This window comes from Myotis daubentonii, chromosome 2 (genome assembly GCF_963259705.1).
Source record: "Myotis daubentonii chromosome 2, mMyoDau2.1, whole genome shotgun sequence".
Classification (NCBI taxonomy): Eukaryota; Metazoa; Chordata; class Mammalia; order Chiroptera; family Vespertilionidae; genus Myotis; species Myotis daubentonii.
This window is the reverse complement of record NC_081841.1, coordinates 196,902,447-196,919,025: the sequence shown is the minus strand read 5'-3', so window position 1 is coordinate 196,919,025 and position 16,579 is coordinate 196,902,447. Positions and strand designations below refer to the sequence as shown.

General features: G+C 48.5%; 1 protein-coding gene across 1 annotated transcript in view; it reads right to left on the bottom strand.

Annotated features, from left to right (window-relative positions):
- The window catches only part of ZMAT4 (zinc finger matrin-type 4), a 346,538-nt gene extending 331,800 nt beyond the window's left edge, over window positions 1–14,738 (bottom strand). Inside the window, exon 1 of the mRNA XM_059681097.1 lies at window positions 14,616–14,738. The gene's annotated coding sequence lies outside the window, so the exon portion shown is untranslated. The remainder of the gene's footprint in view (window positions 1–14,615) is intronic.
- Window positions 14,739–16,579: the final 1,841 nt, after the last annotated feature.

Sequence of the window (16,579 nt, the reverse complement as noted above, 5' to 3'; positions counted from 1 at the left end):
AGGCCAGCACCCACCCATCGCAGTCACTCCTCAGAAGCCCAAGGAAGTGTGTGCCCCCCGCCTCCCTGGGCAGAATCCTCTCAAAGGATGAGCTCCCTGAAAGCTCTGCCAAGGGCAGGCAGAGAGCCCTGCACTGACAGCTGAAAGGGAGGCAGGGAGTTTCTTTCCTTCGAAGTCACCTGCTTGCCCAGGAATTCATGCCGCAGGAAAGTTCTGCAGGATCATAAACCAGCCTCGCGCTGCTTCAGCGCTCACTCTGCAACTCGCAGTGATCATCTGCTTGATTCAGCTCAGGTTAGGGAGATGGATAGGATTTCCCCACAAATCACTTGATTAGTATGAGAGATCTATGCTCCTGCTGTTCTAAGCATTGCAGAGATGTCTGGTTCCCTTTAAATCTCTCTCAGTATTATGGTTCTTGCAGCTTTCAGAGATTCCTCCCCAGATTTATTTTTTTGAAGGCGCTGCACTATTTGGCAGTGCTACACTGTTCCTGTCTGGTACTGTGACCAGCAATATTTTGGGAGGAAGCTCTTGAGCTCCAAATCTGGGAAACAGGAATTCTGACCTTTTTATTAATCACTCTGGGATCCCCTCAGCAGGGAATCCCTGGCCTGGCTCCGCCTCACCCTAGCCCACTACCTGGCCCACCCTGGCCCATTGTTAGAGAGAACCCTCCCCCCCCATCCCATCATCACCTTGTATTACTTCCCACAGACCCTTGAGCACTTGCAATATTACAGGTTCTACAATGGATACTTTACAGCGAACCCTCCACTTAATCTCTCCAACAAATCTGAGACGGGTGTCATTAGGTATTTTAAACTGAGGAAATTGAGGTTTGGAGCAGCCACACAGACTGTCTGAGCCAGGTCTGCAGAGATACCTTGTGTGAGATGAACTCTGGGTCCCTATACCTCTGTGTTTTCATCTTCTTTTTTTATCTCAAAAAGAACACCAGGAATAAGATTTGGGGAAAAGATGGGCGAGTCCTTCTTCCTTGATCAGCCCTGAACCACAAATTCCTAATTGCCTTCATCACTCCCCCAACTACCTTGTTTCCTAAGTGAGAACAGCATGTTAGACCCTTTGCAATCCATGAAGAGTTCCCTCTCAGGAAAAACTGATGGCTGCAAGGGCCAATCATGTGTCTAGTCACACCCAGCTCTGTACAAAGTTCCACCCCTTCCTGGGCTGGGCTGACAGTGCATTGATGTAAACCTTGCCATGCCTTCTGAAGTCCCTTTCACATAGGAAGATGCCAAAAAAAAAAACCAAAAAAACAAGAAGTCTCTTGTCCTGACCTGTTTGGCTCAGTGAATAGAGCGTCGGCCTGCGGACTGAAGGGTCCCAGGTTCGATTCCAGTCAAGGGCATGTACCTTGGTTGCAGGCACATCCCCAGTGGGGGGTGTGTAGGAGGCAGCCGATCGATGTTTCTCTCTCATTGATGTTTCTAGCTCTCTATCCCCCCCCTTCCTCTCTGTAAAAAATCAATAAAATATATTTTTTAATTAACAAAAAAAAAACAAGAAGTCTCAAAAAAAAGGCTTTAGAAGGAGAGGACAAAAGTGCAGTAAGCAGCCCTAAGTCCCCCTAACCCCAGATCAATGGGCTCTCACCCCTCACCCACTGTCTTAATTCTAAGGTGGATTGTCAGTAATTCCAGGCAAGTGATTCAGTTTCCTCAAAATATAATTGTACAAAAAAAAATTGTAACTGTGTGTGATAGATGGCAACTAAACTCACTGTGGCAATCATTTCATAATATATACATATACTGAATCATTATGTTGTACACCTGAAACTATTATATATATACAGTCAGTCATACAAGAGTCACCTGGTTAGGCAGTTCCAGGCCTATAGGAATCTGAGACTATTTTTTGAAAACTTTCAATCCATACCCTCATCATGGCCTTATTATTCAGTCATAACTTTTAAGAATTTACAGGGGCCCTTTCACAGTGAAAAGCTCAAGTGAATGCATCAGCAAAAAACTTCTCATTTTGATTTAAAAACTGACCTCTCTCCGTCATTGTCTCCCATCCCTCTCCTCCAATACTCAGAGGGCACCTATTCCCACAGGCCAGGGGCCAAGGTTATTCTCCTCCGCTTTCAGAAATCTTGGTCTTACTTGCTAGTCACTGAGAAAATGCAGCAAAAGGAAAGAGTCCACACTCAGACCCCCACCCATCCCACCACACCCACCCACCCACCTGCTCTTCCCTCCCTTGGCTGTCCCCACCACCAGCTAAAGCCATGCCCACCCCTCCTCACTGGGTCCTAATATCTTCCTTCCCTCAAGGCCTCTCTCCAGCAGTGCTCACCTCCTACTGCAACATCACCTTTGTGCTCTCCTGACTGGACCATTTCCATCAGCACATAAGCATCCTGTGATTTCCCCATTTTAAGGAAGAAATACTTGCTTTGACTCAATATGCCCCTGTTAACTTTTCATTTCTTTGCACCCCTTTACAACCACACTTCACCATAAACTTGTTTACTTGAGCTATAACCAATGCCGAGCTATTACCAATGCCGCTCTTCCAACTCGCTCCAACAAGGCTCTCACCTCCCACTCATCCAAAGTGCTCTTATCAGCTCACAATGGCCTTAATGTTGCTAACATTCAATTCTCAGTTCTCATCTTACTTCAAACATTAGCAGTATCTGATCCAGCTGATCACTCCCTTCTTCTTGAAAATTACTTCACTTAGTTTCTGAGGAAATTCTCTCTTGCTTCATCTCTTATCTCATGGGTTACTCCTTCTCCATCTCCTTTGCTGGTCCATTTTCATGTCCTAGACTCAAGGTCAGTAAACATGGCCCACGAGCCAAGTGCCTGTTTATATAAATAAAGTTTTGCTGAACACAGCAACACCCATTCATTTATATGTTATTTAGGGCTGCTTTTGTACTATTTGAGTAGATCTGAGGGTTGCAGCAAAGACCGTATGGCTCACAAACTCTAAAATATTTACTACCTGGCCCTTTAAGAAAAAGTTTGCCAATCCTATCCTTGATCTACAAATATTGGAGTTCCCAGAATTCAATCTTTATACATATTGTCTATCTGCACCCACTCTCTAGGTGATTTCATCTGGTCCCATACTTTAAATATTATCAATACACTCAAAACTCCCAAGATTGTCTTCTAGCACAGACCTCTTCTCTGAAATCCAGACCCATAACACCACTGACTAGAGTGCATTTCATTTAGATGTCTAACCCCTCTCAAAACAAATTCCTCATGTCTTATTTTTCCCCAGTGCTTCTTCCACAAACATTTCCATCTCATGCCAAACCTGGGAAATTATCCTTGAACCCTCTTTTTCTCTCAAACCCCACATTCAACCCATCAGCAAATCTTGCTGGTCCCACCTTCAAAGTATCCCCAGAATCTGACCACTCCACACCCTTCCACTGATACCACCCTAACCCAACCCACCGCCCTCTCCTGCCAGGATCACTGTCTCCTGGCTGGCCTCCTGTCTCCAGGCGGCCCTCCTACAGCTCTCAACACATGTGGCAGCCAGAGTGATCTGGTTGAATAAGAGACTATGTTACTCCTTTGCTCAAAACTTCCCCATGGTTGGAGGGAGCTCACCCCGGCCTCATTGCTACACCTGAAACCTCAAGCGTCCCTAGCTTCAGGGCCTCTGCTGGCCTGGATGGGCTGCTCTTCCCCCAAACATCCACATGGACCACCCCACTGCCCTCAGTCTCGGCCCGTTACTTCATGACTGAGGCCCTCCTGGACACGGCCTCTCCACACATGCTCCCCATCCTCTGGCTCTGCTTTGGTTTCCACATTTCACATATCGGCCCTCCCACATATTTACTTATTTGTTTGCCATCTGTCTTCCCCCACTAGAACGTAAGCTCTAAGAGGACAGGAACTGCTCATTTTGGTCCACTTCCGAATACTAAAACTTTAGAACTGTGTTTGTCAGGTCTCAACCGTTTGAGCAATGAGGAAATGAACACATAAAATTTCAGAAGCTCATGTTTCTGTAAAAGAAACTGAAGGATGGGGAAGAGAAGCACATCATTTCCATCATGAAGAAATCAAAGAGAAGGCCATGGCTCAAAGCCGTCACGCACAGCCCTGGAGCCAGCAGTATCCTTCAGTGACCTGCCCCAAAGAATGGACAAGGGACAAGGGGACTGCTTATCAGCAGCTCCTCGAATCTCCCTGCAGAGACTCCTGGGAGTTAGGAGGGAGGGGGCAGAAAGGACACATGGAGAGAGGCTGCTCTGCAGGAGGATGGAGCCTCATTCTCTCCTCCCCCGCTACCCCGACCCCACCCCTGTCACCCAGCTTGGACCAGAAGGGGGGGGGGGGGCAAGGGGCAGAGCAGACAACAAGCCAGGTGTGGAATCTGACACCTACCAGCAGTGTCACCCTGATGAGCTTTAAATTCTTTGTGCCTCAGTTTCCTCTCTGTAATATAAGGGTGATGACCAAATGTTTAAAAATCTTAAAGTAAAGATTAGTCTGTTTATTTCCTTTCTTATTTGGTTCTTAACACATTTAAAAGTCTATAGTTGATAAAGAGGTGCTACTTAAGTTTTTCCATGTCCTATAAATTGCTACTTCATTTCCAAACGTCCCTCTTGAGTTCCTCACCTGCTCCCCATTCTACTCCCTTTTTTTTTTCTTTTCCTTTTTGTCTCATAACTTTCTCATTCTGAAAATCTGAGGTTCCAGGCAGGCAGGGGAGGGCTGGCAGAAGACGAACCACCCCAACCCTCCGGTCTCTCTACCTGGGCTCTAAAGGGCAACTTCATCAGCAGCAGAAACAAAACCACAAAGGGCTCGAGAGAGAATCCATATGAGAACCTGCAACCCATCTCCTCCTCCCCCACCCCTCGCTCCTTCCAGCCACATTGTCCCTTGCTTACTAAGGGAAGGGAAGCCTGAACGATGGGACACCCAAGGCATGTCTCCCTATGTTCCCCCTGACTGAGCCAAAGGCCCCTCAGCTCCCCCTGGGATGCCATGCTGGCCCTCGGGTTCAAACCGCCGCTCACATCAAGGATAGCCTCCTTCCACCCAAACCGCCCTCATTCTTCAGTGCTTGGGACTCGGGACCCGTTGCCACCATGAGTCTTCTGAGAGCACCCGCACCCTCATGGACTTCCACAGTTCTCAGCACTTACCTGAGCCTCATGCTGGGACGCAGCTGCACTCACCTTTGTCCTGGAGGTCATCTAGGGTGTGCTACTGATCACTCCTCAAGTACCGGCCAAGGCCGCCAGGGTGCTAGGCCCCACCCCTCCTTCACCCAGGACACCCCATAAGTCAGCAAGAAGCCCTTGCTGAGTATGAGCTTGGGCAGCATTTGCAGGCAGAAAATCCGGCTCATCCCATGATAGTTCTTCTGCCGACTGCCTGTACAGACTGAGGTGAGTGGCTTTACTTTCCAAGTGTCAACGTCCTCCTTTGCAAAATAAGGATAATAGCTTCCCTACCCACCTCCGAGGTTTGTGGATACAAAAAAAAATAAAAAAAAATAAAAAAAAAAAAACCCACCAACACGCGTTATTATTAAAATAAATAGAGCAGCAAATCAGCCACTCGGCTCACAACGCTGGCCCACCCACTTTTCCCAATTAAGCCTGTGAAAGCCCCAAGGACGTGCCCATCAGAGCTGCCACCTGCACTGCCGTGGGAAGGCACCCCAGAGCCCCCACGTGGCCCAGGCGCACATCATGGAACCAGCCAGCTGTGACTTTCATGGAGAGCAGGACTCTCAGGCTGCCTGGAGTTTATGCAACAAGGAAAACCACAACGGGAAGCAAAAGCATTGCGGAAAAGCGACAATAAATGACACACTTGGTCAGGAGGCAGAACCCCGAGGTCGCCTCTGGAGAGCCTTCGGCACCCAAAGTCGCTCCTCTAAATGTGATAGCTGTCAGTGCCTTCATTTGTCTTAATTACTAAGCGAATTAAGCAGAAGGCCTGGCTTCTGGGAAAGAGGGGCGGGTGGCCCCACACCCTCCTGGTGGAAGTCTGCCAGCCCAGCCGACCTCGGCGGCAGGCGGAGCCCTGCTGACCAGCCCACTCTGGAAAGGGCGCAGGCTCTGACACCAAAGTTCCCTGTCACCTCGCTCCGCCTCACACTAGCTTTGTGACCTTAGCCAAGTCAGAGCTTCTCTGAGCCTAACTTCCCCACTTGTGAAATTAGCAGATGTATGTGATGTGTGCAAACACACCATCTAAAATGCTAAGATAGGTCTGACCAGGGGCAGGTAGGTGACAGGGCCTGGGGATGAGGTGGGGAGGAAGGAACAAGAATGCAGCCGCTGCTGGTCATCATTCCCTACACAGAGAGATCCTGCCGCCCCAACACCTGAAACAGACACAGCCCTCACCGCTGCCGGGTAGCTCGCTCTGCATTTCCTGCGCGCATTGCTCTGTCTCACCAAACCCTGAGGACGCCCTGCCCTGAATGCCCTACAGTGAGCCACGTAGTGCCTGGCACATTGCTACATGCAGACTCACTGCTTAAACATTTGTAGCTCAAGTAACTGATTTGAAGAGCATTTTTTTTCTTCTGATTTGTAAAATAATACATTTACTGCAGGAAAGTGGAGAAATAGTTTAACAAAATAAAAAATCTCTTGTTTCTTAAAACCCAGAGATAGTCACTGTTATCACTTGATATATTGTATTCCATTCTATTTTTCATGACTGTATACATCTATTTTTTTACAAAATTGCACGCATACCCTATTTACTTTTAAACCTTTATCTACTTAATGTATATTGTTAGCATTTTCCCATATTCTTATATATTATTCAATGTAATTTTAATAGCTTCCTTGATTTCCATTTTACAGATGAGCTACATTAAATTTAATTAATCCCTCCACACAATGTTTTGTTATGATGCATAATGCTGAAAGGAGTATCCTCGATCAGAGCTATTTTGCACATCTCTGATCATTTCCTGAGGATAAATTCCTAGAAGAGCAATTGCTTAGTGGTTCAAAGGCTATATTTTTGAGACACGTCTCCCATATTTGCAAATTATCCTCCCACCAGCTAAGGGTAAAAATGTCCGTTTTTTTTCAGCACTCCTAACGACACAGGATATTATCATTTTCAATTTTGGTAATCTGGTAGATGGATAATGATATCTTGTTTTTTGCATTTATATTTTAATTATTAGTGAAGTTGGATACTGTTGCATATTTTTCTGGGCATTTCTGTTTCAGTTCTCTGTTTTTACCCACTTACCTATTAGGGGACAGACTTATTGCTTAAATATTTGATGAACAAGAGAATAGTGCTCAGCCTGCTTTGCTGACCCTGCCCCCTTGTGTAACAGTCCCCTCCACAAGGCATTGATGCTCATGTCTCATGCACACCCTTTTCCTGTCTCTTAAACCCATTTGCTCTTGTGCTGTCTTAGGGGTGGGGGGCACTGCTCCATCTTTCATGGAACAGTGAGAACTTCTTCACCTGTCAGCCTCTCCTCCAGCGAATGAAAATGTCTCTTCATTTTTGCTTAATCTAGTGTAACTTATGAAGTCAGAGTATCACCCTTTGATGCTGCCCCCTCCTCTCCTTCTAAAATCACTGTCTTCCTCCAGGCCCTCATCACTTCTCACCTGGACAGCAGCAAAGTACTTCAGCATCTGCCCCTCCATCCCAGGCTCGCCCCTCCCAAACCTCACCCCCACTCTCCATTTCTTCCTAAATGCAAATATGACTGTGTCATTTTCTGCCTAAAACTCTTCTTCTCCTCAGTTTGGCCAACTGGTCCCTCAACACCTCTTCCCACCCCACCCCCAAAGCACTGCTCAGGTGCTTAGACACAGCAACCCAAGGATTACTCATCGTGCTCTGACATGCTGCGCTGTTTCATGCTTCTGAGTCTTGTAAATGTGGCTGCCCTCCTTTCCACCCCTCTCCCATGCTCCTGGTGGGATTCTATTTATTTTTCAAGTCCCTCAGATGTTCCTCTCTCCAGGAGGCCTCCTCTGACCATGCCAAGTAAGTGTCACCATGTATACCCTGCAACCAGGACATACTACTCTCATGCTACCACACCTTACTGCATTCTAGTGCAGTCTGTGTGCCAAGATTGAGGGCAGAAGTGTGAAGTCCACTGAATGTCATTCTGAATGGAAAGGACACAGTGGGGGCACCCTGGGCTGGCCAGCCCATCAGACATATTTCTGTGGTTCATGAGGTCCTTCATCTTCCACTGGCAGGCTCCCCAGTCCCTTGGTTTCCTGTCCTTTTTCATGCTATTCTCTCCATCCTTCAAGCCTGTCTCACATCCTAGGCCACCCAGGCCCTGGTGCCCACTGTGTCCTTTCCTCTTTTAACTCAGCCAGTCCTTGGACAGACACTGCACTTGGCTGCCTCTGGAGCTAGTTCCTGCAGGAGAAAGATCACACCTACCTTGGCTGACAGACAAGTGCAGTGATGGCGAACCTATGATACGCGTGTCAGAGGTGACACGCGAACTCATTTTTTTGGTTGATTTTTCTTTGTTAAATGGAATTTAAATATATAAAATAAATATCAAAAATATAAGTCTTTGTTTTACTATGGTTGCAAATATTAAAAAAAAAATTTCTATATGTGACACGGCACCAGAGTTAAGTTAGGGTTTTTCAAAATGCTGACACGCCGAGCTCAAAAGGTTTGCCATCACTGCCCTAGTGCCTGCCTCGGTGCTGGGCACAACAAACAGCTCAGGATGCCCTTGTAGCACAAAGGCATGCCAGCAGGCTGCAGGAGTGGCAAGCTCTGCCCTCCTCCTGGGCACTCCCTGCTGACCCCTAACTAGCCCAGCATAAACCTCTGTGTTTTCTTCCTCCTTCTCAGTGACTACACACATGAGCTTACTAATTACGCATTCCTTTTGTGGGGCCCATCTCATCCATTCATCTTGATTTCTATGTGGCTCAAACCACCACCGGGCAAAGCCCTCCACAGCCTCTGCCCCATTCTCCTGAGTGGGGGGCCCTGCTTTCATCTGAGGCCACTGGCTGGACGGCAGCACTCCACTCCCTTCCACACCCTGAGCAGCCCCTGGCCCTGAGCTAACCCATGCCGTGCTGCAGCCTCCATGGGCTCCCCTAACACTCCATCCATGGGGCTCCAAGCACACCCAGGAGATGTGTGCGCCCAGAAATAAATCAAGTCTGGCCGGAAGGAATATAGAATTTCAGCCCCACATTGGAGAAGCTGCTCTCAGAAATGAGAATCTGCATGAAATTGAAAATTCTGTTTTGTTTTGTAAAGGTGACTGGCGAAGCATCTTATCCAGAGCCTGTGCGTGCTGTGCACCTCTTTTATTTAATGTATCCCATGACGAGTCTCTTACCTTTGTGAGATTCAGCTTAAACAAGGTTTGATTTTATTCACATCTCCCAGCTGTACCCCATCCTTTCCTTTCGGCTCCAGTTTCTGGCCTGCATTCGGCCGCCCCTGGCCCTGCATCAGCCCCTTCCCAGCCACTGACTGGGGACTCAAGAGTTTACTGTATGAATCAGGGAAGCTGGAGTTGAGTGCGCGGTGTTAGTAATGAGCACTCAATAAATACTGCTTAGCTGCAGGTGTCCCTGTCTCTGCCATTTGGTTAGAGAGAAATTAGGAGCCCAGAAAAAGCAACCCGTCTATTCCATTTGGAAACAAGAAAAAAAAAATGAGCTACAAAACAAATAACACTGACTTGGGAGATGGAGGACCTTGATTCTGGTCCCAGCTCTGCCATCGGGTAACTGCGTGATGACGCCAAGGACTGTTACCTCTCTGTTGCCACGTCTGGAAATGAAAGATTAGACCTGAGGAGAGATCCTCAAGCTCTAGGCAGGGCCTGCCGGTCAGGGCAGCACCCAGGAGGGCAGTGCAGGTGGCTGTACCCCTTCCCCACTCGTCCCAGGGACTGTGATGCTCAGCCACGTTGACAGCCCCAGAGCGAAGGTGAGGTTTCAGAGAAATTCAAAAGGACCCTCCCCAGGAGGGGTGGGGGATCCCTAGATTAGACAGTCCCTGCCTCCGGCCTCCCCACAGCCCTCTGCTGCCTCCTCCAGCTTAATCCATTTCCTAAAGATCATCACAGAGACTCCCCAAGCTTCCCTTTTTAACAACTCCTGCTGATGGAAAATTCTTCCTCATACCTAATCTAAGTCCATCTGCTGCAATTTCTGTCTATTTTCACTTGTTCAATCCTTACTGGAGATGGAGAACAGCTGGTCGCCATCCTCCATATAACATCCCCTCCGAAACCAAAATCAGTTATTACATCACCCCTCAGCCTGTTTTTCTCCCGGTCTCACATCCACCATTCCTTCAACCTGCCTTCATGGAATCTAGCTCTGAAGCACCGCTGAGCACGGTAGCCCACGTTGGAGGACGCTCAGCAAGCTCCAAGTCCTTCTGAAGCTGTAGCACCCCAGCGGGATATAGGACTCGGGTGACAAAATCCAGGCAGAAGGTCGGGCAAAGCAGAAAGGGCTCAACTAGTCCAAGCCCCTTGCTTTCCATGTGGGAACTGAAAGACAGAGCAAGAAAGTGCAGCCACTAAGGTCAAGTCTGAGGGACGATGCTCCAGGGGCTGGACCCCAAATATTGCCATCACAGTACCCTGCGTGGCTGCAGTGTGTCCTGGATGTGGGAAAGAGCTGGATTCGCCAAAACTAAAAAGCAAAGGGCCACAATTGCTCAGACACTCCCTATCCAAACTCTGTCTTTCCAATCCACCAGCAGATGTGAAACTCCACCATGAACAGCTTTGACTTCCATCAAGAACCCAAGTACCTCTGCTAATGGCAGCACTGCTAACTGTTGACACCTTAGTATGATTACGTAGATTTGATTCTTTTCAACTCTTGATAGAGGGATTTAGGGGTGAGATGAGAATAAAGGACAAAGAAACTGGGGAAATGACAGACAAACTGGGGAAATGACAGACTTGCTAACGTTTTCAAGGTCAGCCCTATGCATGGGGGCTGAGGGTAGGCAGGACAAAGGAGCCAGGAAGGCTTTGCCCTGTGGGAATCCCTTGCACCCTATAGGCCTGTGCTTGGAAACATCTGCCCTACCTGTCTCATGTCTCATGGAGGGAGCTGCACCACCCCAGGTGCTCTGTGAGGTCTGCGTAGAACCGAGAACGTGGAGAAGGGATTACCTCATTGCTCCCACAGGGCCGGCCCAATGTGCCTCCCAGAGTTCCAGAGTCCCCTGGTTAACCGTTTCAGATGTCAGGTGAGCAGGCTCTAAATGGAATCTCACCCACTAGGGTGCCCTTAAGTGACAGGAAGGAAGAGCCAGAAGGGAATGAAGAAAGGAAGATATCCAGGGTGTCCCCCCAAAATGTATACAGACTTTAAGAGCTGGTCGTTCGATTGATGTTTATTTCTTTTCAGATTTAACTCATTGGAATTAATAATTCAAAGGGTATAGACATTTTGGAGGGACACCGTGTATTTGTGATTAAACACGATTGTTCAGGTACCTGCTTCAATAGCTCCCAAATGGGGAGGGAGAAAGGTATAAGGAAAAGTGAATCTGGGGAACTATTTCCTAATGATTTTCCTAAGTGAAGAATGAAGGGGGGAAATAGCAGAGTGTGGTGAATACATTTCAGAGCCCTCTCTTGAATAAACCGAAACCTCATGCTCCAGCCTCATCACCTCTCAGGGGTGCTCCAGGCGGTTTCCAACCTCCAGACAGACACCCCCTTCCACAGAATAACCCGGGAGTTCACACATTCACCAAAGCAAAAGGAGGCATGTCGACAGCATTTACAAAAACACCTAACACAGTAAACGTGCTTATTTGATTTCTCCCAAACCACAAAATTAAATTTTAAAATAGAAATCTAAACGGCTTTATTCTGATAAAAAAAAAAATCTACTATGTTTCCAATCCTATTTCAGGGGACAGTTTTCTTTAACAGCAAAATCAGCACAAAATGACAAGATCAAAGCAGGTTGGCAAAGAGATTATTTACTGATGTGTTTATGATGAAAGGGGATGACAGGAAGGAGGCGGGATGGAGAAACAGAAATGTAAGGAAGGGACTTTCACTAGCCCGGTAAGTCACCCAGGGCTTGAGAAAACAGAAAGAGGCGACCCCTTCACAGCACAGTGGTTAAACGAGAGAAATCCTAGTTGGCCAATTGTGGGGAGAAGATACTAGATCTATGGAGGACGCCTATCCAGGGTCCTGGCTAAAGCGACCATGTTTGATGAAATAACAACTAACAAATTTAACTTCCTGAGCACTAACCAGGCTCTCCATACACAAGCAGGTGCCTACTTCACAACAACTGGCCAGCCTAACACCCACACCAGCAATTAAACTCTCCAAATGGGATCATGGCAGAGGGGCTAGATCTAGGTGTCATGCCCCGACACCCAAGGTGAAGTAACAATGATGGTATTTTGCGTTTTGTCAATTATTCTCCAGCTCCTATGATGCTTTTTTTTAGTCTGAAGTTGTTATTTTAATGATCTCTGATCCAAAAGGGGAACTAAAGGGAAGAGAAATGAGGGGGAAGGAGAGGGAGGCGAGGCGAGCGCTCCAGTGTGTCCCACTTGTGCCTCTGCTCCCTGCCCCCAGCCTGCCTTTTCCTCTCTCTGCATGAGTCACCATTCAGAAGCTGCTTTAAAAACCCTACTTTTCATGTCCTCTATCATGAAGGAAACCCAGCAGATCAGCCTTAATGAAAGGGAGCCCAATTTTGTTACCTGTTCCTTCTTCTAGACACCCCTTAAACTCAAAAGTATTTCCTAGTTTTGTCACTGTCTTCATGAAAACCAAGGTGGCCCCTTTCAAATTCTCCCACCTGCCGGGTGCTGCCTCTCCTGGGCTCTCTGGGAGTCACCTGCCCGCCACAGACCACAGAGGAGGAGGATTGGGGCCAATTATCACCGGCAGCCCATCAAGGTCCAGCGTCCACTCCAGGCCCCTGAACACAACGGCGTTATAATTTGTGGGACTGCGAGTTTGTTTTGTTGACTGTCAGGCACCATGTGCAGAAAAGAGAGCTGACTGTATCTTGCCCAGAAAAAAAAAAAAAAAAAAAAAAAGGCAGCTGTTTTTTTTTAATCATTGTGGGAAGAGCTTTGACAATAACAACTCCCACCCAAAATAGCTGCCTAAAGGAGGTGGCGGAAAACCTGTTGTCGAGGTTAAAGAAAATACGAATTAAAAAGTGAAAGTGAATCATGGGCGCCAGAGTGGAGGCCGTCACCCGCCGCACCGCACCTCGGCGGGAAGGGTGTCACAGGGAAAAGGTGTTGCTGGAGGCTCCCTCCCAGAAAGTTCACTTCCTGCCAGGACTGGGGATCCAGTTCCCCAGCTTCGGGTCTAGGAGAGAAATCAGAGTCAGACAATTCACCTGCATTCCCCAAAGCCTCAGGGACCTGGAAGGCTGACCCCAGACTGGGAGCCTCAGGGTCCCCAGCAGGTCAGAGGACACACCTGGGGAACTGATTGGGGCTTTCAGATAGGAAGTTCATTCAAGACCAAGCACCTCACCTTCTCCCCCTGGCTTCCTAGGAAGCCGCCTACCTACAACCTCCTATTGGCAGAAGCTCCGATGCTCCGGGGACAGAGTTTTCCCAGGTCTAAAAGGGGGTCTGAGCGCAAGTGAGGCCTGGTGGTCCCACCATTAGAAGGCACTAGGTGCCACAAGGCTGCACCAGCGGCTGCCATGATGAGCTTTGCTACTCAAAGAGCAGTCTTCAGAAGCAGTGTGGTTGGTGGCTCCAGCAACTCCTGGGCCACAAAGGTACCACCGTACCTGCGCACCTGAATGGAGCCAGCCCCAGGAGCCTCCACCTCCCAGATCTGCTGTCAGGCTTAACCCTGAATAGCCCTTCTCCCATGAGGGTGGAAACGCCGGTGAAATTTAGTTCTATCCCCTTCATTTCGGTACACACCGAGCCTGGAAAGTCTTCCAGAGTTTTCGGGAGCTAATCAATTAAGTAATTTCTTTCCTCTGACAATTGCTTTATTGGTTTCTCACCAAGTTGCGTGACACACAGACACCCACCAGGCCAAACAGGACACCCACACCCCAGGAAGTGTCTCCTTCCCCCAAATAAAATCCACGGAGACAGAGCGGGCCAGGGGGAAGAGGTAGGAAGGAGACAGCAGTTCCAGGACTCAGGTTGAAGGTCACCACAGTTGAGAGAAGGCAGGTGAAGGTAATGGAAAGGGGGCTGAGCCCCTGGCGGAAAACCCAGCCAACCAATCACGTTTCTCCGAACCAGCCTCCCAGGGATGGGTCCACGAGGAAGCCTTACATCCCGAGGTCCAACTCCCTTCACCCAACTACCCTGAGCCTACTCTACACCCAGCCCTGCAGGCGCCCTAGCCCAACGCCAGAGCTATTTCCCCAGACGTGAGCACAGCTAATTGAGAGTAGTAAACACACACAGTTCCAGACGGCGCAGAAGTTTTCCAAATTGTCAGCTTGTCTTCCTCCCCGACAAAAGGCGGTGGCTTCCCACCTTTGCCACATCTCCTCGCCTAAACTTTTCTTTCTGCATTCCCAATACAGAGGCTACCCTGCGAGCACTGAGCATGGCAGCGCAGGAGCAGCACCCGGGGGACAGGGACGCCGGCAGGAGTACCTTTTCCGCGGAGCAGGGGCTGGTGCCCAGAGGCTCGCTGCCCTGCCGAGCCTGGAAGGATGCTGCCGGGATGGAGCACGCTGAGGATTACGCGTTCCTGCCTCTGCGACCAGACCTTTCAGCAGCTCCGACCAACTGTGCTAGCGATGCACTTAGCAATTATCTGCTGGCGCCGACGCCCCGCCCCCTGCTCTTGCGATTGGCTCTCCGGTCCCGGGCAGGACTGCATTGGTTTCCACCGACCTCACTCATGGCTTTGGCTCCTACTATTATCTAAGCCATCAAAGGGAATAATTCTATGTTTCATTGACAACCTGTAAGGCTTTCCTCCGGCCCGGTGCGGAGGCAGGACTGGGAGCCCAGGAGACGGAGGAGGGCAGAGTAGAAAAGTGGGGGGTGGGGGAGAGGGAGAGCTCGGGAAGGGGTGGAGAGAGGAGGAGATGGAGTGAGGGAGAGAGAGATGGAGCTATCAAGCAATCAGATTTTTGCTCTAGCATTTTAACTTCCACAAAACAGAGTCCATAGCAACAATTTTCTGGCCTTATTTTTCCCCCCAAATAGTGCGTGTTCCTGAGAGCAGAGAGAAATACAGTATAACGCGGGGTTTCGCCTGTGTCAGGCACGCTTTGGGAAGCAAAGCAAGGTAAAAGCTGAAGGAATATAGGGGTATTGTTCCTGGGGCCACCCTGGAGGGCATGTGAAGGTCATTTTAGATTATTGGGGGGGGGGGCATATTATGCACCTTCCCTGGAGTTCATCCTTCAGTTCTTTCTCCCATGCTTCACCTAAGCCCCCAACCTGAGAAAACAGTTTCCCTGTGCAGCCTATTCAGTCTCAGCCTGTCCTTAAAGCCAGTGAAAGTCTGGAATTCCTCACTGTTCTCACTGGGAGGACCAGAGAGACGGGCATTCCAGAGCGAATAATTCCGCTAGGACCCTCATTTCCACTTACTCTGACCAGGCTTCAGCAGCCAAAGCTAGGGAGCAGAGGGGACGGAGCCCATCACGGGGTGGGGACGGCCTAAATGCTTTTCCTTGTTCAACAAGGAATCATAAAACACAAGCTTTTACATCCGCCCCCCACCCCCCAATGTATTTTTTCACCATATAGGAGGGACATTATTTGGTAACTTTTTTTAATTAAAAAGAAAAGAATTTAAAAGGAGACTTTCAAAGCAGTCTTGAGATATCAAGTTTCAGATAAGTCAGATTAAACTAACTGTTCACCCTTCTCCTACTGGGATCTGCACATCCTTGAGTCCCAGCTGTAGTCCCAGGTCCTCCCGCTGGCCTTGAACAACTGCAATTCTTACCACGGTCTGCATCCTTGTAAGCAAGTGGCATGTTCTCTCTGCCTTGTCCAGTGAGCTTCTGCTTCCTGCATACACACCTGGCTTCCCTAAATGCATTGCCAGCTCTGTATATCTTTATCACTCCTCCGACAGCACCTAGCACTCAAATAGTGGGCTGACTACTAAAACCCAATTCAAAGCATGAAGTGTGCAGGGCTCTGAGCCTCATGGAATTATCATTCTGCTGTGATACTCAGCCAGCTGGGCAGCGGAGGGAGAGGCCCACCCTGGAGGCCAGGAGGTAAAAATTCAGGACTAAGCACTGTGACTGCTGCAGCTCGGAAGTCCCTCCAAGCTCCTGGTGCCTTGTTCTCTCTGGAAAATGAAGCAGCACTTCCCTCAATGCCGCCCTTCTCCCTCAAGCACCTGAAGGAAGTAAGACATGTGGATGCACATTTCATATGTGAGGCATATACTCCAAAATAATCAAGTCATTTCCATAATGGCTTTCCAAATATCAACATGGCTAAATGGAAAGTGACCATATATTAGGAGTCAAGAAACTAGAAATAAGGGATGTAGCAAAATACGTGTTTCCATTTAATTCATCTGTCTAAGTGACGTTCTTACAAAGGTATAATGGTAAAATTAAACTTAACTGCTCATTTAAAAT